Genomic DNA, 22431 nt, shown 5'->3' on the forward strand with positions numbered 1-22431 from the left:
AGAACCCAACGCAACTAGGAACACAATGATATGGAACTGGCCAATTTCCATTAACAATAAACACAACAAAGTAGTTCTCAGAATCTAATATCCATCTGAAGAAACACTTACTGTAAGGTCAGTTGATCTCAAAAAAAGAGCTGAAATGTTTAGCTTTTTCAAAGGTGAGCACATTTTGTGATCCAGACACATTCTCTCATATAGAAGCCCTGTACCAAAATATTTCATAATTTGTTGAAGGGCAGGTCATAGAATAACATTATATACCAGAACACGTTTTGTTATTTGTGGTTGCCTGACCTTCTGCATTTCCATAAAACTATTAACTTTGCCCAATAATGGACTGGCACCCTGTTCAGGTGGCTCCTGCTTTGCTCCCGATGGTGCTGGAATAAGCTCTAGAATTACAATAACATAACATTCTCAAACACTATTTATACAATTTGGGATTGTTTGAGCCCATTAATGCAAGCATTCATGCCCAGAAAGGTACAATTTGGAGTTGCCAATTAACCTAAACATGCACATATTTTAGGAATATGAGAAGAAAACCAGAAAAACTGGAAAAAGACTCATGCAGACAGATGGAGAATGCGTAAACCTAACATAGACAATAGCTGAGTGCATTAATCTATGTCGGGATGCCAGATCCGTAAGGCAGTGGTGCTAACCTCCATGCTACTGAAAAAAATTAATGGAGTCAATAAAAGTCACAAACAGACAAACCTAAAAGCACTAAAGTAAGTGTTAAACTGGGTGGCCCACCTGCTTTCACCTTACCGTCACACATACAGCATATTCAGAAGGTTTTGAGGCCGCTTCACTTTTTTACATTTTCCTATGTTGCAGTTTTCTGCTAAAATCATTTAAATTCATTTTCCCTATATCAAGCAACACTTACTGTAATTCCCCAGAAAACAGGATTTTAGACATTTTTGCAAATTTATTAAAATTAAAAAACTGAAATATGCCATTTACACAAGTATTCAGACCTTTGCTATGACACTTGAAATTTGGCTCAGGTGTATCCCATTCTATTGTTCATTATTAAGACTAGGGGGGGCTCCACCCCCTGCTCGCTTTACTCACCCACCCCCGGGTTTGGTTTACTGGATATACAATTTAAAGAGATGGGAATTGTTACATATGCATTATTTTCACTTTTACTTTAAAACTTTTGTAAAAACAATACTTGTCCTTTATTTCCGGCCCAGGGCGTGGTTAAATCTCTTTCTTGCAGGATGTATAATGCTGCACGTGTTGTGAAGGGGGGTCGGCTGAATGCACGCTAAGGAGATGCGGTCAGATCAGCTGCTGTGTTTCTGCTGCTGCTGTTTTGTTTGTTGCGCTGCGCGTTGATCATTTAAAAGCCTGTACAGCAGCTGTCCCTTTGCGACTTTGTGTCTCTGCCGCTCACGTTGTGAGGTGGGGTGGGGGAGGGTGGCTGAACGCACACTAAGGAGAAGCGGTCGGATCAGCTGCTGGCTTCTTGCTGCTGGCGAGCTGCGTGTTCTGCTGGTCGCTTGTCGTTTTAAGAGCTGGGAGCACATGAAGTGTGTCTGCCAAATGCATTCCAACAACTGCTAGGTTAGATGTCCGTGAACTTGTTTTAAATGTTGTCTCACTGCCTGGTCTCGCATGTCATTTAAGTGTCTCTCGCGGGATGTCAAATTGTCTTCTGAGAAGATCACGTCTCGTCTCCCTAGTCTCTCTCCCAAGATTTTTTTTATAATAGAGAGATGTTAGTATACCTTGTTTGGAGTCCACGTGTAGTTAGTTCAATTGATTGTATACGAGTAGGAAAGGCACACACCTGTCTATAAGTTGATAAGGTGTATCAGAGCAAAAACCAATCCATGAAGTCAGAAGAATTACCTGCAGGAGTTAGAGACAGGATTGTGTCAAAGCAAAGATCTTGGGAAGGTTACAAAAAATTCCCATAGCATTGAAGAGTCTCAAGAGTACAGTTGCCTTTGTAATTCTTAAATGAAAGAAGTTTGGAAAAACCATGTCTCTTCCTAGTGAGCAATCAGGAGAAAAGGGCCATAGTAAGAAAATTGACCACTCTGGCTGAGGTCCAGAGAACCCGTGTGGAGAACTTCCAGAAAGATAACCATTACTGAAACACTCTGCCAATCTGGGCTTTATGAAAGAGTAGCCAGACTCAAACCATCTCTCAGTAAAAGACACATGGAAGCCCCTTTGTAGTTTGAAAAACTGCACAAAAAAAGAACTCTCATACTGTGAGAAATAAGATTTTCTGTTTTGATTAAGCCCAGATTAATGGCATGTATGGAGGAAACTAGACAGCACTCATCCTCTGTGCAATACCTTCCCAATGGTGGTGGCAGCGTCATGCCGTGGGATTGTTTTTCAGTGGCAGGGACTAGGCAACTAGAGGATGTTGAGGGGAATGGAATGGTACAAAATACAAAGATATCCTTAATTTAAACCTTCTCCAGAGCATTCTGGACATCAGACCTAAAGCATGCTTTGAGTATTTTTATATTTTAGTATACATCATACAGCTTTTATAACCACAATTACTTTAATACAGATTTGTCTTTTCTGATGGTTTACTTCCAAAGCAGCACACATTAATGCTTTACTCATAAGCAAATTTCAATAAAGCAAAAGCAGTTTTTCACACTTCTTAAACACAGAGAAATTGCTGCATGATAAAACCTGACTCACTGCTATGTGTAAAGAAAAGGGGACACCGACAATCCAATTTCAAATTACACTGCTATTACATAAAAGAAAAGGCAGGAAATTTAACAAATTTGCCTAAATGAAAGAAGTCAGCAGCAATAGTCTGGGGAGCTGTCTGTAAATGCTTGCATTAGTGTGGTCCAACTGAGAAGTGCAAATGAGGAAATATAGTCAGTTGAGCAGAATGCAATTAAACCTGTAAAAATATCTAAGAGCATGTAGTAACTTGGTTTAAGAAAATCAAAGCAAAGTGTGATTTCATTTTAAAAACAGCAGTTCACTGAACAACTGTTCACTGTTTCCATCTCTGTTTGCTGATAGCACATCTTAAAAGAGGAGTACTGTATCTAACTCAAAATTTTAAAGGTGAATTTTGAAACCAAATGAGCCTATACAAGTCAACAGAGGTTATTGTTAATATTTATTGCAATCTCCACACCCAAAAATAATATCATATTGAGCCTATGCCTCCAATTCTCTCCTTGATTCAATGTTTGAGGAAGGCCCTGCCAGTATTAGTATGGTGTTCCCGCTAATTTGTTTTCTGAGTGGTATCTTAGAAATTGAAAGATTATGTAGATATTGTGATCAACTCAACTGAAAGCAAGATTTTAAAATGGGAGTTATTTGACCATACTTCCAAACTTTGGTTGATTTTTTGATTTAACTGCAGGCAAGAAGGATGTCTCCCTGTGATCCTGACTCAAGAATACACATACTAATAATATCAATAAGAGAATGTATAGATGATTTGAAAACATATGGATTGAATAGCACAGTGCTATGAAAAACAGTAGTTGAGGTTTGACCCTGGGTGGCCATCAACCAAATGACTTAATAAATTAATAATGTACTGTTGGCATAAATGCCACCTACTAGTCCAAACTAAAAATGTGGTGGACTACTCTGAAGGTGCATTTACTTCTGAGATTCCGGTGCATTTCACTTCACTGAAGAGGAGGCAGGAGGCTAGAAGTGATATAATGTAGGGTTTAATGGTGTGGAAAATTGTGCAAGAGTAAAAACATTTAATCATCTGAAAATCCATATGCTTTGGATAGTCATGAATATGAATAAGGATTTAAAGGAAGGAGGACATTTTGAGCCATTTTGACAGTTTTATTCCTCAGAATGTGTGTGACAGGTTTGGAAATTCTATTAAAAATGAAAATATTACTGATGGCTCTTTCACTTTTCTGATTATAGTTTGCTACTAAACTAAGTATATATAGGCATATTTTGTTAGTAAAACAGACACATTGATCATCACATTAATACTTTTTATAGCTTCAGCTAGTCAGCCTCATCTTAAAAGTCCGAATCAATCCTGGCACTAGCTTGGCAAGCACACAAAGAAAAGCATTAGAGAGCATCAGAATTTAAAAAATAACATGTTTAAGAACTGCAAATTCAGTTTCGAAAACATGCAGTGTTCCTTTCTTATTTCTGTGAATGTATAGACTCCTTTAACAGTGAATATTATAAAGCGAGGGCCTTTGACTTTTAAACCGCAAGTCAGTCCCCACCCCATATATACTTTATTTCCCACTGCAAGTTGTAAGCCTAGCAATTCTCTGGTTATTGTGAAACATAGACACTGACTTGTCATAGTAGGATCCTATGATTTCCCTGTTTTCCCCTTTATACTGTTAATTATGTAGACATTAACAAAATAACCAAAGTCCCATACTCTTGCCACTCTGACAGGGTATCTGCTACTGTAGTTCAATACTCCCCCTTTCTTTTATATTCTACTAGGGGGCTTCACCCCTGCTCGCTTCGCTCTCCAACCCCCATGTTTGGTTTTCTGGCTACACACTTTTAATAGGCGACATTAATATGATAATCAAATCTTTTTAGCAAATACAGGTTATATGGTACAATCATTGAATTATTGATCATCACAATTCTTTCCGTGATAAGTGTGTTGTTTGTGACGATTATCTCTTCTCTTTCTTTCAAGTCCCAACATGGTGAATCTTTTAAATGAGGTCCGTGAGACATGTGTTTAATGACTTTGTACCATAATTCAGGATAGGTTTCTCTGTTTGGAATCTCAGCACAGATAAAACGATCTACATCATCAGCAGTTAATAATTTTTTTTGCAACGTAACCAATAAGTGCATGTGCGTTAAACCCCGTTTTTGAAATTTGATTGTGTAAATGTATGCTCGGATTTGACCGAACACCGTTTCGAGTTCTTTCAATAAAATTAAGACTTTCTGATTAAACAATCTACTTACGAAAGTCAGAATATCCTGAGCCGATGTAGCCGGTGATTGTTTTCAAGAATCTCCGGATTTCTGGCCATTGTGGATTGCACGTCATTGTAATAAATAAATCTGGCCGACCGATAGTTCTGGATATTGCCATCGCATCATGATATAATTGATGCAATGCTCTTGGACTACCTTGATATGATGATAGTAATATTACTGCTTTATCTGTTTTGAATTTGTCTGAACTATTGATATTTGAATTTTGAACGTGATCAAAGAGTCCTTGCATATGTTCCGTTCAAAATTTAGTTTGATTCGATTTAATAAAGAAGAGACGATTAGCTTCGACTTTTAGATACGCATTAATAATGTAATGTTGCATTAGATGTTGAGATGACAGGAGTCAGTTAAATACATTGGAATGTATCGCTAATTTTGTCCCGAAATATTGTGTTGGTGTTATTCGTTTTTTTGAATTCGTGTGTTTCATATTGTATGACCATCCTGTTTCTCCATCTGGGAAAAGCAAAGGAAACAGTAAAGGATCGGAATGTGGTGAATTATTAGACAGAAATGTTGATTTATGTTTTGCTTTTGGATAAACATAAATATCTACTCTGTTTTTGATATTTCCGTCTTTTGAAACTATTATCGCTGAAAATTCGTCGCATGCTGGTTTATTATATATGCGTGCGTGGTCTTTCTGATTCATATAGAAATCCAAGAAAACTTCTTTGTCCATGTTTTGCAGATAAATTTCGTGTAAAGTGTGATACTTTTGGACGTATGGATTTGTATCCATTATTGGCTGTATAATTTCTATTACGTTCAATCGTTTAACTCTTTTGATTCTATGTTGCATCGCTTCTCCATGATCATAAATATACACCTGACCGAAATGTGGTTTCTTTGAAATTAAACTTGTCGTTGCTTTAATTGTTGCTGGACCACAGGTTCTCATAGCGTATGCTCCATTCTTGTGTAAATCTACGTTTTGAGCATTGAATGATGCGAATGTGAAAAGATTATTGTAGACTGATATTTTGCCTGTAGTGTTTGTGGATTTTACTTTCCCCAAACATCCAATCTTTTAATTCTCGTGGATACTCCTCCTTATTGTGTATAAACACTACTTTTCCCTGATGGCAACACAAATTAGACGATCTACAAGTCTCTGACTTAAACTTCAAAGCCTTACAATATTTACATACTTCTGACATATCACCTGTGTCCATATATTTGATCTCTATTCGCCTTTCTGTTATTTCTCCAAGTAATAATTTCTCTTTGTTTGCGCTAATGCGATGTTTACTTTCTTTGTTTTGACACTGTCGTTTTTTTCTGTTTTCATATTCTGTATCTTGCTCTGCATGTACAGTATTTCGTGCCTACGTTTTTTTTGAGTCTTTTGAATTCCAATGTTTTCATTATCTCTAACCTGCTCTGCATATGTTTGGCCCCCTTGTTTTTTAACCTTTTTATTACATTTTACTTTGTTTTCTACTCTTTGTCTTTTATTTCTGACCTCGCTTTGTCCTGCTTTTTTTCAGTTACACCTGGTCCATTGTGATTATTTTCCCTTTTTTCGAGTACTGTAATAATTTCTGTTTATTTGTGCTACTGCAATCTTTACTATCTTTTTTTTATACTTTCTAATTTTCCTGCTTTCATATTCTTTAACTTTTTCTGCATTTGTATCGCACCAACATTTATTTTTGAGCCTTTCGAATTCCACTGCTTTCATAATCTCTAACCTGCTCTGTATGTGTATTGCGCCAACATTTTTGAACGTCTTTATGAAGTTCTACTTTGTCTTTTATTTCTGAGCCTGATTGGACCTGCTTTTTTCAGTTCCACTTGTTCCAGGCTGATTATTACTTTCCTTATTTTCTGAATTTTCACATAGATTTTTCTTTTTTGCATTTTTTTCTCTGTGCTGCTCTTTCTTCTTTGATTATTCATTGATGTTTCATCTATAACTTATTGTCCTTATACACTTTATATGCGCTGAGTGCCCTGGATCAGTGTCTGCTAAAAGCCTTTACATGACTGAGTGTTTTGCTGCCTGTGGTCTTATTTGATATTGGTTGTAAGTAGGGAGTGTCTTGCAAGAATCTCATGTTCTACGTCCCTGCGACACGATCCTGGGTCAATCTCTTTTGTCTCGCAGGTCTTTTAAGTGTCTTCTGTGAAGATCATGTCTCGTCTCCCTAGTCTCTCCCTCCCAGGATTTTTTTTTAAATAGAGAGATTACCCCAGGCAACTAGATAGAGTACCATAATAGGCAAGAGAGAAAGTTATACATTTATTGTTACATTGATTACATTAAGATTTCCATTTTGCCCAAAATTGCAGAGTACAATGAGCGTTGGCAAAATATTACAACCTGATAATAAGCTACAAGGTGGTTTACTAATCTCTGGTTCAGCCTTGATCTAGCATGCTGTCTGCATGGATAAAGCAGAGAGTCCAAGAGATGGCCTCTATTCTGGAAGCAAAATGGCAGAAAGAGGAGCCCATGTAGACCACACTTTGCATTTCTCCAGTTTCAAAGGATGCACAAATTTAGTTTAAATCAAACAAGAAAGAAAGAAAGAATATACAGGTAGTTAAGTGGTGAACTGAGGGGGTCCATTCCATTCTCCCCCTTCCCTGTCACAGATGGCCAGAGCAAAAAATTCTCATCAATAATCATATTTCAAAACACAAAGGGGAGGAAATTACAGTAGATTACTTCAAGAGAGACATGTCTACCTTTCAAATATCTCAAATAACAATTTTACAAACAATTGTCAAAATATTGAGTATTAAAGCAATACTTTTACCCCAAAAATATATATTTTTTATGTTACTTACCCCATGTAGGTTGTAGTGGTGTCTCAGAAATATTTTTAATCACATTTTTTGTGAACAAATGAATAATTCAATATTCAAACTCACTATGATTGATAGGTGACCAATGCTATACAGTGCCAAACAATGTGAAAAAGTCCATAAAATAATATTGTTAACAGTTACTTCCTGAGAAACTGCAATTGAATGTAAACAGGGAAGTCATCATTCTCACAATGTTGTGTGTTTGAATTTAAGACTGGTTTCTACAGCAGCAAATGAGAGGGTGAGGTAGATCTTCAATTAAGATGTATTGCATTGTGGGAATAGTGACGTGACTTTCCTGTTTACATTCACTTATGGTTTTTCAGGAAGTAACTCTCAATGATAATTAGCAAAAAATGCACACGTTTTGACCATTCAAATGGATATCGGACATGTGGATTATGCAACATGAGTTACATGATTTTTTTTTTTTTTACATGGACTTTTTCATATTGTTTGCCTCTCGACCACGTTGAGTTTAAATATTTAATATTTAACTTCTCCAAGAAAACATGAGATTCAAACTGTGTTTTGGCCACCACTGCAAACTACATGGAATGAGTAACATTTTAAAAATATAATTTCTGAATGGAGAACTCCTTTCTTCTACATTATAGACACCACAGTATTATACAGCACCTGTCATTTGACTGATTACAATATTCACAATAAACGTTTACTTTGTATTCCCAATCTGCCTCCTCTTTACAGGTTTTCCTTCTACATCCTTAAAAACATACATGTTGATTTAATTGGTAGTTTTAATTTGTCTGTGTGAGATGGGGAATGCTGGTGTGTGCATAAGTAGACCTTAAGCTGATTCCAGTGCTGATTCCTGCCTTGTACTCAATGCTGCTGGGATAGGCTTTAAAGCTCCCACTTAAATGAAGCAGTTTTGAAAATTAAATATAAATAATTATATTATAATTGATAAATCGTATAACACTATTTTTTACCCTGCAGCAAACATTCAATTAACTGTGGCCAGGTATTTTTTCCATGTTTCTTTTGTAAAGATTTGTAAAGATTATCCATCCTTTCATTGTTAAACCATCTTAATCCTATTCAGGTTCACAAGGTGTTAGAAAACTAGCATCCCCAAAGCAAACATAATCAGGCATTAGTGTTGAGTGTTTGGCTAAGAGCACATAGCTTAGCAGATCACAGGAAATGAGGCATAACTAGCTCTATCACAAGCCACTCAACTTAGGTGATGCTGGCATTGGTATGTGTATGGAAGACGACTCTGTTCCATTCAAAACCATGATCTGTTTCTTGAAAGGGATCCACATTGATTCATTGACCGACAAAGCCACTTAACCACTAATAACACAATGCCTTTAATATTTTTTAAAATTTACTTACATAAATTTAAATTTGACTTATCCATCATATGAAAATTTCTGTAGATGACAATTGCTGCTATTGTGCTGGAGGTCTGTTGTATAAAGAAACAGGAGAGTTCCATGAGGTGCTCCAGTATTACACTCCACCATTTCTGACACAGTATAATGTAATGAGTATGGGAAGGTTGTGGAGGACTTTGTCTTGTGCAGGGACAGCAACATGCAACGCAACAAAAGAGCTGGTGGTGAATTTAGGGCATGCCAAGGAGCCACTGAGACCAGTCACCATTCAGGGGGAGGATGTGGTAGTGGTGCAGAGTTACAAGTACATGGGGATTCACATGAACAACAAATTGGACTGGTCTGACAACACAGTGGTGCTGCATACCAAGGCCAGAGGAGACTGTAAATGCTAAGGAGACTCAGGTCTTTTGATGTGTGTAGCAAGCTGCTGGAAATGTTCTACCAATCCATAGTAGCCAGTGTGGAGTTCTACACTGCAATCTCCCAGGGAAGTAACCTGAGCTCAAAAGACGCACAATGCCTGAACAATCTTGTTAGGAAAGTTCCATCATTAGGCGAACCCTGATGGTGGCAAAATTGGACACCATTGTGAAAAATCCCCTCCATCCCTTGTAGGAGGTGCTTTCTTGAGGCAGTTTTAGCCAAAGGCTCATTCCACCACGGTGTGCTAAGAAGCACCTCTGGGAGTCTGTTATGCCACTTGTATCAGGCAAGTTAATGCTTCCACCTGATGTACTCAAGTCTATTTTTGTTATTTATTTACCTACCAATTGATCGATTGGCCGCATTATCTGTCCTGCAAGTCTATATCCTCGTTTTTTGTGTTTTTGCTGCTCTATACAACTGAATTTCCCCTTGGGATTAATAAAGTTTATGTAATCCATCTAATCTACTCTAATCTAATTGAAAAATATGTTCACATATTTTTTGGGTATATTGCAATACATTTCATTTTTGAAAGGGAATGCAGATTCTAAATCAACTCCATGTGGGTATGTGTATGCGTTTGCCCTGTGATGGACTGGTGCCTTGTAATGCTGGTTCCTGCCTTGTGCTAGTTGCTGCTAAGATAGGCTAAATGTCCTGCAACACCCTGAACTGGATTAAGTGTGCTTCAGTATTTTATGCTATGTTATTTTATACTTTGCAACACACCAGCAGATGATGTAGATGCTCTGGTTGAAGAGACACGAGTGCAAATGTGCTAATCCTACCATGGAGCATAAGGATAATCTCACAATACTCTGTTCATAGAAACATGCATTAATTTTTGTTACCACTTGTGGTTTGCGTAGTTCACACATTCTTTTTGTCTGTGAGTATTTTATTCTGTGTCCTTTGGTTTTCCTGTAACAACCTATTGATGTCCAGCCTGAAACAGCAGCAACTGGAATTCTACTGAGTGGTAGAACATATTGCTTATAATTATTGTGCATTTGGTTAAGTATCAAGTTTACATTTGCCCAGTGTAAATGACAGCATGTGAGTGTACCCTGTGATGGACTGAAAACCCACCCAGTGTTCATTCTTGCCTTGCACACAATAATAATAACATAAGAGACACTGGCTCCGCACAGTCCTGAGCTGGATAAGCCAATTAAAAAAATGGATAATTGTATGTTTTATTTTTTGTCAACTTGGATGAATGGGATAAATGAAAAAATAAAACAATATTAAGAATAAACTATGATAGTGAGTGCATCACACAAAAAATAAATAAAAATTGTACTTTACAATTCAAAGTATGAGGAAATTTCTTCAAAAATGAATTTTTTTCTTATGGTCTTTCCGTTGTCTAGTCTATTTTATGTCTTTTCTGTTTCACATATTGGTAACACTGGAATTGCATTTTCTTCTCGCTTTGGAAATCTTTTAATAACCCTGCTCCCTAAAGCAATTTAATAGGCCAGCCTCTCACTCTTCCGACTTAATTGCTGTTTTTGCACCTCAGCCTCTCAAGGGCAAGGACCTCGATTCTTGCATGTTCCTCAGTAGCTGCCTCATGTTCATGCATCCATAGAGAAAACAAGGAGTCTTCCAATTATGCTGACTCACATATGTATTCAGCCTCATAATTACATATGTACAGGTATATGTATTCAGATATGTTTATTCTAGCTCTTTTTTATGTATGAAGTGACGTAAATGATAGGAACTCAGATGTGATTATTAAGGAAAGAGCCTTTACTGGAGGTGTTTTGCTCCTGTAATCAATTTAGGTTTAGGGTAATGGAGGCAGGCCGGAGTCTATCGTAGCAGCAGCATCAAAGAAAATTAGCAAACGTCATTCAAGATTTATGCACTAAATATCCTGGACTCCAGCTCAGGTCCCAGGAGAGGCCCACAATTAATCAATATGTATGAAAAAATATTTGCCTTTTGTTTTTCAAAATAAATAAAATAAACTTAGACTGGATGACTGGAGTTCTCTTTAACCCCTTTACTGTCACCCCTTGTTATATCACGTGCATTTTATTGTTGTTTTCGTTGTTTCTGAGGTGTTATGTGTTTTATTTTTCTGTATTTTCTGTTATATTTATAATTATGTACTGTCACATTAATTGTGAGTATGTTCCTTGTGGGTGGAACCCCAAGAGGTTGGGCCACCTGCCAACCTCCAATGAGGAACTGCCTCTGGCCCTGTGAAGTCCATGGAAACAGGCAGTTCAAAATGGGGATTATTGTGATCAGTATTGATATTATATATTGTGAGTATTTCTGTTTAGGACTGGATTTTCTGTTTTTTTTAATTATTATTTTTATTGCTCTTGTTTTAAGGATTTTGATTGTGGGACTGTGTTTTTGGGACTTGTTCACTGTGGATTGCCTTATTTTTCAGGCAGCTCCTCTTTGCCTTTTTGTGCTTCATGGAGACTGTTTTTTGTCTAGAACATTTTTGTATTGATAGATCTTTTTATTTATAAAGATTCTACGTGACACTCTATGACTAGCTGGGGTTTTTAATGAGGTGTTCCCTTCTAGTTGGCATTATTGGATGTTTTTGGGACTTCAGTGCTTTGGGACTCCATGTCAGAACACCTCTGAGATAAGACTTTACAGCTAAAGATATAAACAGTCATTCCCAAGTGTAGACATCTCTAGAAAACAGGAAATAGTGATGGAGGGTGGTTGTTAACACAACATTTGAAACAACAGGAGAGCCACATATTCATTACAGAAATGTAAAGTGCATGAAGACGAAAGTAATTTGCAATGTTGTAATAGTGACAGTTCTTCAAAAATGGCCAGTGGTAGTACAATAGGTTCCATTTCTAGTGATAGTGAAGTATACTTAGGTGATAATAGCACTCCGTCAGTAAACTATAATCCCACATCTCAATGTACGTGATGTAATAGGAGTACGGAACATTTTCAAAGATACCACAAGAAAAATGTATAAGACAGATGTTCCCTTATAGAATTTCAATTTGTTCATAAGTGATGACATATTAGATGTAATTGTGACTACGCTCAACAGACATGCACTGCAACTGATCTTGCATCAGACAGCGAAACCAAATTGCAGAGTGCACATTCGCTGCTGCTGAGTGAGGAGCGTGAGGCCTCCAAAACAACACAAGCATGCCTGAACCTTCACAGGCCTGTCATGATATGACCTTACCCCAGACAGCCAGTTTCCAACTACTGCCTGTTACGAACCAAAAATGGGGAAACTGGCTTCAAATTTCAAACAACTTGTAATGTCCCATACAAAAATGTCTTCATCAGGAGAGTAACCATAAAACCTTTTGCTAGAAGTGACAATGACAAAATAAGTATCTTTAGTAAATGAAGGATTTATTGAAAAAAAAGGACATAAAATAGTAAAAGACAAAAAGGAACCATCTAAAAAGGCACTGCAAGGAGATTTAACTAAAAGGGGGTGCCATTGAGCTTCAAACTTCAGACACAACACAACTCCAGGTTTAAAATAATAGATTTTTATTTTCGCTGACCTTCTTTTTCAGAGCACACAGCCACAAATACCCCAATATCATTATATAAATGTCTTCCACTTCTTCCACTCCTCCTTGTGAGTTTCGCCTGCTGCCTCCTGACTCTGACAGCATGATGTAAAGGGGAGGGCTCGAACCCCGACTGGGCTGCTCTTCTGCACTCCAATTCCTGTGCAACCCTGTGGGTGTTCCAAATGCGATCAGCCTAGAGGAACAGATCTAACTTCCAATGTGGTGGAATGAACTGCTCCCAGTATCCATATTCACCCAGTCCATTCATTATTCCTTGATCCCAACCAGGGCGAGGATTATAAGGCTTTCTGGCTGGGTTGTGTCTCCACTCCTGCAGTCCTTTCATTATGGCTTCCCGTCTGTCCTCCAAGTCTCAAAATGAAATCCAGAAACTGAAATCCCAAAAACAGAAGGCAAAAATACCAAGAATTCAGAAAATCAAAGGGAGAACAAGATTTAAGAATGATCTCCAAACAACTCTCAATGATCCACTTTGGGGATCATCTTTGTCCCTAGTATAAAACCAGATGATAGCCAGTGACATCAGGGTGGACCTGCCTGTGGTTCCAACCACAAAATGCAAACAATGACTGCAAATTAAAAGATACAAAAAAGAATAATGATAAACAAACACTACCAAAATTATAGAAAAACATAGAGATTAATAAGTCATAAATGACAATAACAAAAAACAGTAAAAAACAGAAAATAAATACAAACCAGGAGAAACAACCCAGCAGAAACATGACATAGCACATTTGGCTTTCTCTAGCCTTCCAAGAAGATGCCTCTCTTTAGGCTGCTCGTCCTTTTTGGTGAAACCACTGGAAGGTGCGGGGCTAGGTGCCCTTCCCCCCTCCCCCTCCAACCCCGTCTCAGCATGTTTCTGCATACCTTTACCAAGCCCTTGGAGGAGTCCTCCGATGCCCATGCATAATAAAAGTGTTTTCTCATAATCTCACAAACTGCAGTATTTGTATGTGTTATTGTGGCTATCCATACACCTGTCACATTTTCTCACACTACTTGCTGTTCAGTGACTCCTAAGCTTTGACCTCATACACTAGTTTTTCCTTGGGTCCCTCAGAAGAGCAATATGGAGCCTGAACAATGACCCAAGACCATTGTCCCATCACCATCAAGTCCACTCAGGCTGAGACACTACATTTTGTGATTGTGATGCATTCTGGCATCAAAAATGGAGAGTATAGGTTTTTAATATCAACAATAAAATAACCACAAACCATACAAACAGAAAAAAAACTGTCTGATTGAATATTTTCCATTTGCTATGGTACAATAATAAGGTACATCTTTGTGTATGTATAAATAAAACTTAGCAGAACATTATTAGACGACTGCCTCACAGATCCACAGTCCTGTGCTTAAATGCAAAAATGGTTAATTGCTGTCTGTTTTGTGATGGCACGTTTACCCTATTCTAAAGTAGTATCTGTTCATCCCAGTTTCCTCTCTCATACCAGATATATGCAGATTAACCCGATTGGCACCTCTGAATTTTCCAGGTGGGAAAGGGGGCATCTCTTGATAGACTACTGCTCTCTCTAGGACTGTCTTCTGGCTTGTGCTCAATTCTAAGGAGGTAGACCCTCCATGACCCGGTATTAGGATAAGTGGTTCCTAAAAATGAATGAATTATTGAATATTTATAGAATAGTGCAGAGGCTGGTGCTTCTGACTCACAGTCCTAAGGACACGGGTTTAATTCCTAGCTCTGTCACCGACAATGTTAAATTTAAACATTCTCCCCTTGTTTGAGTTTGATTGCCAGATCTATGTATGTTAGTTTATTTCGCCCAGTCTTGGTGAGTGTGCTTTGAGATGGGACAATGTCATGTCCAGGGATGTTTCTTCTCATGCATTTGTTGTTGTCAGGATAGATTCTGGCAACTTGATAAAATATAATGGATAAAGCTGTAAAGCAGTTACAGTCCATCTTGCTTGTAACTGACATATTATATATACTGTAACTGAACAGTGTCTGTAAAAAGCATATTGAAAAATAGATTACTGTATTTCATTTCAGAATCTCACCTATGACTATGATAAGTTGCTGTAAAGCAGTGACAGTCCATCTTGCTTGTAACTGACATATATAACTGAACAGTGTCTGTAAAAGGTATATTGAAAAATAGATTACTGTATTTCATTTCAGAATCTCACCAATGACTATGATAAGTTGTTTACTTCACTCTGGGTGGTAAAAATGTTTCATTTGGTGGTTTTCATCTTCTTTTACGTGTATTTATCTTTTCTTCATAGCTGATCTTGGCATCTCCACAGGAAGACCACAGAAAGTGTCAAAACAAGGTAAACTTCAACATTAATGCTATACATTGCTTCATTTTCTCAGACACGTTATTTGCTTAACTTCCTTGTGGTATAGCTGTGCTTCACAAGATGTGCTATTTGTTATCAAAGTAGCTAATCTCCAACTCTATCCTCACTGGTAATAATGTGTTCACCATCAGGCCCTCATAGTGTAGCCTGCTTTTTGCTTTAAAGATTTTCATAATGTTAATTAAAAGTAAGCACACTGGTTTTAGAGTCAGAAGACGTATTGGGCACAAAACTAGTAGAATATTCAAACACAGGCAAGAGAAGTCATGCAGCACAGAATGCCATCATGTGGTGAAGAAATAGAGTTGCAAAACAGAGTGCTAAAGTGATACCACACAGTCTGACAAATAGAAAAATCTAAATGCTTCATTTAGATTTCATTCCATTGATTTCATCTATGTGTTTATGAAATATCTGTGAAGTAAAATAAAATTGTAGGCAGGACAAGAAAGCATCCTAGGCATCTGGTCTTTAGACCCTAAAGTTATGGTAATGGCTGAATTCGGAACACCAATCAGTGAACAAATACAACGTATTCAAACCTCAGACTTGGTGAATCCTGTGGCAGAGAGTTGCTGTGCCAATCAAGTTCTTAAGCAGAAATTCTTTCTTGCATGTAGTTATTTATATAATTAAACAATATCTTAAATTAGTTGGCTTTTATGCAGCAGTAAGAAGAAGACACAGAGATGTGTGACACCCCAGAGTGAAACAAGGCTACTGGCACACCGAGTAAGTTTTAACTACTGCAATTACAGTTCTACACTCTAACCACAGGATGGCTGTTAAATTGTAAATATAGCTTATATGTTGATGTTTAATGTGACTAGAAATAGTGTGAAACTATTAAATACATCATGTAAGTTATATTTGAGAAGTAGTAGCAAAGTAGTAGTAAGTAAAATGCAAGTTGATGTACTAGTGTGTGTGCCTGTAGATAAAGGAATCTGAATGTTGAATTATATTTTTCCTGCAAATCCCCATCTTATTACAACAAGTTATTTAACTTGTTCAAGAAAGTGTGGTGGGTAGCACTACAGCCTCAGGGATCCAGCATCTCAGGTTTGAATCCCACAGCTGAATGTTATCTGTGTGGAGTTTGCCTGTTCTCTCCATTAAGTTAGGTAAATTGAAAGTTTGAAATTATCCCATGTGGACGTTCACACACGTTGCTGCTGTGATAGACTGGAACCCTGCTCAAGTTTGTGTCATGCCTTGCACCCAATGCTTCCCAGTTCTAACCTACATAACCCTGTATTAGGTTAAGTGGGCTTGAGAATGTTAAGTTTTACATATAAAGCACTAGGGAGCTTTGCTTCCTGCTCGCTTCGCTCGCCAACCCCCGTGTTTGGTTTTCCGGATACACACTTTCAAGATTTTTTTTTCTTTGAATTGTTGCTATTTCATTAGTTTCACTTTTATTTCAGAACTTATGTAAAAACAATATTTGGAATCTTTCAAGTCCCAATATGCTGAATCTTTTAAATGAGGTCCGTGAGACATGTGTTTAATGACTTTGTACCATAATTCAGGATAGGTTTCTCTGTTTGGAATTTCAGCACAGACAAAGCAATCTACATTATCGGCAGTTAATAATTTTTTTTGCAAAGTAACCAATAAATGCATGTGAGGTAAAACACGTTTTTGAAATTCTCTGACTTAAACTTCAAAGCCTTACAATATTTACATACTTCTGACATATCACCTGTGCCCATATATTCGATCTCTATTTGCCTTTAAGTTATTTCTCCGAGTAATAATTTCTCTTTGTTTGCGCTAATGCGATGTTTACTTTCTTTGTTTTGACACTGTCGTTTTTTTATGCTTTCATATGCTGTATCTTGCTCTACATGTGTTTCGTGCCTACGGTTTTTTTTGAGTCTTTTGAATTCCAGTTTTCATTATCTTTAACCTGCTCTGCGTGTGTATGGCCTCTTTGTTTTGTAACCTCTTTATGAAGATTTACTTTGTTTTCTACTCTGTCTTTTATTTCTGACCTCAGTTTGTCCTGCTTTTTTTTCAATGACACCTGGTCCGTGGTGATTATTTTCCCTTTTTCGAGTAATAATTTCCATTTGTTTGTGCTACTGCAATATTTATTTTTTTTTATACTTTCTAATTTTCCCACTTTCATATTCTTTAACTTTCTCCACATTTGTATCACGCAAACGTTTTTTTTTTTTGAGCCTTTCGAATTACACTGCTTTCATAATCTGCTCTGCATGTGTATAGCGCCAACGTTTGTGAACGTGTTTATGAAGTTCTACTTTGTCTTTTACGCTGTCTTTTAATTCTAAGCCCGATTGGACATGCTTTGTTTCAATTCCACTTGTTACGGGCTGATAATTACTTTCCTTATTTTCTGAATTTGCACCTAGATTATTTTTTCTTTTTTGCTCTTTTTTCTCTCCCACGCTTTTGAGTCTCTTATATCCGCAGTGCTTTCTTCTTTGCTTAGTCGTTGATGTTTCATTTATAATTTATTGTCCTTATACGCTTTATATGCGCTGAAACCCTGGGACTATGTGTGCTCAAATCCTTCACAAAACTGAATGTTTTGCTGCCCTATTGTCTTATTTGATATTGATTGCAAGTAGGGCGTGTTTTGCAAGAATCTTATGTTCTACGTCATCATGAGACGGTCCTGGGTCAATCTCTTGGCACAATGTCTCATGTTTAAGGTCCTCGAGGGTCTTTTAACTGTCTTCCGTGATCTTAATATGAAGATCACATCTCGACTCCCTACTGTTTCTCTCCAGGATTTTTTTTTATAATAGAGAGATTTGTTCCTCATTATTACATGTATGACTCTGTGAAATTACATCACAAATTTTACATAAATATTTATTTTATAATTGAAATTGTCTTTTCATTATTTTCTTTCTTCATTATTCTTAAAAATAATAGTAATAATTGTATATAACACATTTCATACATTGAATAGAGCTTAATATGATTAACACAAACTGACAACACCAATTACATTAATATAATTATCTATCTATCTATCTATCTATCTATCTATCTATCTATCTATCTATCTATCTATCTATCTATCTATCTATCTATCTATCTATCTACCCAAGCCACACCTGTAAGTGTTCACTGCCTTATAATTTTTCCCATTTGTTTGTTACACAACATTTAATCACAATGTATTTCATTTGGCTTTTTTGACACTGATCAGCAGAAAAAGACTATTTAATGTCAAAATGAAAACATATCTCTGCAAATTCATATAAAATAATACAAATATAATACACAAAATAATTGATCTCATAAGTATTCACTCCTTTTTATATGTCACACACAAATCACTGCTGCAGCCAACTGTTTTTATAAGTCCTGTAATTAGTTCAATAGACATCACCTGTCATGGGTTGTGGCATACAGCCAGGGCCTTTTATAGTGGAAGGACCAAGGAAGAGAGCATATTCAGGGTATTGCCTTCCACAGAACACTAGAGTGCAGCCCCCCCTTGTGATTAATAAAGTATCTATCTATCTATCTATCTATCTATCTATCTATCTATCTATCTATCTATCTATCTATCTATCTATCTATCTATCTATCTATCTATCTATCTAAACACTCTGGTGAACAACTGTTCCGCCCTCTTACTTCAGAGGAATTTGACCTAGCCCAAACTGCTATGGGCAGTCCAAAAAATAAAACAAAGTAAGCACATAGTGTTTTAAAATACCTTTTACAATTTCCATCCATCCATTTTCCAACCCGCTGAATCCAAACACAGGGTCACAGGGGTCTGCTGGAGCCAATCCCAGCCAACACAGGGCACAAGGCAGGAAACAATCCTGGGCAGGATGCCAACCCACCGCAGGACACACACAAACACACCCACACACCAAGCACACACTAGGGCCAATTTAGAATCGCCAATCCACCTAAACTGCATGTCTTTGGAATGTGGGAGGAAACCGGAGCCCCCGGAGGAAACCCACACAGACACGGGGAGAACATGCAAACTCCACGCAGGGAGGACCCGGGAATTGAACCCAGGTCCCCAAATCTCCCAACTGCGAGGCAGCAGCACTACCCACTGCGCCACCGTGCCGCCCCCCTTTTACATTATTAATAATTTCATTATTAATATAAGAAATACATAAATTAAAAATGCATAGTTGGAGTAAATCAGCTGATTTACACATAGTACCTTTGCAGCCACTGGTAGTTTTTCAAAATGGGGTGGTAAGGAGCACGAGAAAAAGAATGTGATTATTCCAAAATATAGAACAACTGTTACGAAAATCAAGAAAACAAGGCAGAGCTTCCAGCTCAACCTTTCATGTTCTGCAATACATTATCTAATTCGTCACTTCCAATGGATTGCAAAGAGCAGAGAAAAACATGATATATCATCTGCTAACATTTTTCTAGTTAACATTAACTGGCTACTGTTGTGACTTTGCCAGCTACTATAAAATTTTGTTGTGTAGCCCTTGCGATTCAGAAAGAATATTGGACTTGGGTTAAATTAAATTAAGCTGGTAGTATTGACTGGCAGGACAGCATGGAACATCATTTGTGCAAAAATGAGAAAATGACAGAAGTGACAAATTCCAAATGCAAGAAATTTTATATGGCAAATGAAGTTAAATATAATTATCATCATATTGTGTTCTATTTTACAGTTATTTTACAAGGTGTATTGTTTAGTTAGTTAAGTTATTAAAAAAAACATAAAAAAACCTTGGGTTTTTTTATTATTATGTGTTGGGAGCAGCAACACGTTATCAGCGAATGCTCCCAACCTCTAAGTTATAAAGAAAAACATTGGCTGCAAATTGCTTTGACATTAACATTAATCTGAGACTGTTTTAAGAACCAGATTGAAAGACAAAGCTACAGTTTCCATAGGTCTATCTTGTATTTCTGTTTATTGTAACGTTTTCACAATATACCTTAGGCCAGGGAAATATCTAACATATATTGAAATGAAAACAAAAAAGTTTTTTTGGAAAAAAGTCCCACCTCATCTAGGAAGCTGGCTATGTCACTGAACTGTCACCCCAAGTTAACTGAAAATTGGCCCCTGTAAGAGACTCACCATGTGACAGCAGCAAAATGTTAAATGTACAGACACACATAAATGAACACACATATACATGGAATTAGCTCTTGACATCTATGTTTTAGATTGGCAAACAGTTTTACTGTCAGATCTGATTGCATATTTACACATGAACAATATTAGAGTACTGTTAACTCTATGAATATTAGTCACTGAAACAAAGTCAGTTACTGATGAGTCTTCAAATGTTCTGTCAATAATAAGATTATTTCTCAGTGAATGCACAATTCAATAAAATTAATGAAAAGTCCATCGTTGTACTGCTAAGTAAGAAAAATGACCTTCTGCCCAATGTTGTAAAAACCAGCATCACTGATCAGCCATCATATGAGTTTGGGGATACAAAGAAAAAACCTTTGTAGATGTGTGTTTAGTTATTGTTGTTTAGATGTCCCAGTTTAACTGACTTTACACTTTGTGTTTAAAGATTGACAATTGATAGGACTGACTCTTGGTTATGGACTTTTTAAATTTATATATATATTATTGTCACAAAACTGAGACATACACAGAAAAAGGTTTGGGGCAGCCACCCATATATTCTAGTATCCTGGCTGCAAAGTTGTTTTCTTATTCAATGACAGCACTGATGTGCACACAACTTATTCTAAAACAAGACTGACAAACAGGGGAAAGGGGAAAAGGGGAAGGCTTTTAAAGGGGAAGATAGGAAGTGAGGTCATAAGGATCGGGCCCATATTCGTTAGCCATTGGTTCGAGCCCAGACGTGACATTACAGGGGCCGGAGCCAGTAAGGTCTCCTTCCATTGGTTCGGTCCCGGAGGTGACGTCAAGAGAGGTAGATGGGATCTCCCAGGAATGGTCTACAGCAGTGGTCCCCAAACTTTTTGACAACAAGGACCACTTTACTAGAAGCAAATTTTTCCAGGGACTGGTTGGGGGTGGGGGTTTGGGGGCGGGATTCTGAGGATTCAGGGTGGGTTCATAGGGCAGTTTTATACACAATTTACATTACATTTCTATTAAGTTATTAAGCAGTTTGCATATGTTTGCAACCCGAGATTTTTCTTCTTTTTTTGCATATAACAAAGAGATATGCATTGCACATCACAAACATTAACACTGTTATAGTTTTTTCGTGTCTCCTGTTTCTATAAGAGGGTGACAATGAGTTAAATTCCAGTGGATGTTTTTCAGATGTTGACAAGCAATAAGCAAAGGATATCACTGAAAACCACAGAAAACAAAAACAGCAAAAAAAAAAAAAAAAAAAAAACTGTACGAGAAAGTTTGAAGAAAGATTTTTTTTTTACAATGTTTCTGTTTGGGGATCGTTGTGCAAATGTGCACATCTGAGCTGCGACCATAGATCTAACTGCTCTGCGGATGATTCATTCAAGCATTTCAAAGTCACTCGTCGTTGTAATGAAAGTGTAAATGTAAATCTGCCGAATGTACTTCATAGTAACGAGATTTCTATAGACTCGTGTGATATGAGGAAACTGTCGGGACCATCAAAATACAGTACAGTAATCCCTATTCCATTGCGGGGGTTGCGTTCCAGAGCCACCCGCGAAATAAGAAAATCCACGAAGTAGAAACCATATGTTTATATGGTTATTTTTATATTGTCATGCTTGGGTCACAGATTTGCGCAGAAACACAGGAGGGTAGGAGGTGTAGAGAGACAGGACGTTATTCAAACACTGCAAACAAACATTTGTTTTTTTTCAAAAGTTTAAACTGTGCTCCATGACAAGACAGAGATGACAGTTCCGTCTCACAATTAAAAGAATGCAAACATATCTTCCTCTTCAAAGGAGTGCCATCAGGAGCAGAGACTGTCAGAAGACAGAGGAAAGCAAACAAA

The 22431-nt window shown here is 37.2% G+C and overlaps 2 protein-coding genes across 3 annotated transcripts in view; both read left to right on the forward strand.

Moving 5' to 3' along the window:
* The window catches only part of LOC114642148 (nuclear GTPase SLIP-GC-like), a 525435-nt gene that overhangs the window by 306306 nt on the left and 196698 nt on the right, over positions 1–22431 (forward strand). The gene's annotated exons all lie outside the window — the stretch shown is intronic.
* cnr2 (cannabinoid receptor 2) overlaps positions 1–22431 on the forward strand; it is a 437724-nt gene that overhangs the window by 22661 nt on the left and 392632 nt on the right. Inside the window, exon 2 of one of the 2 annotated variants that reach the window (XM_051918826.1) lies at positions 15431–15478. The exons of the other annotated variant lie outside the window; for it this stretch is intronic. The gene's annotated coding sequence lies outside the window, so the exon portion shown is untranslated. The remainder of the gene's footprint in view (positions 1–15430; positions 15479–22431) is intronic. 2 annotated transcript variants of the gene reach the window in all.

The sequence above is a fragment of the Erpetoichthys calabaricus genome, chromosome 14 (genome assembly GCF_900747795.2).
Source record: "Erpetoichthys calabaricus chromosome 14, fErpCal1.3, whole genome shotgun sequence".
In the NCBI taxonomy this organism is placed as follows: Eukaryota; Metazoa; Chordata; class Cladistia; order Polypteriformes; family Polypteridae; genus Erpetoichthys; species Erpetoichthys calabaricus.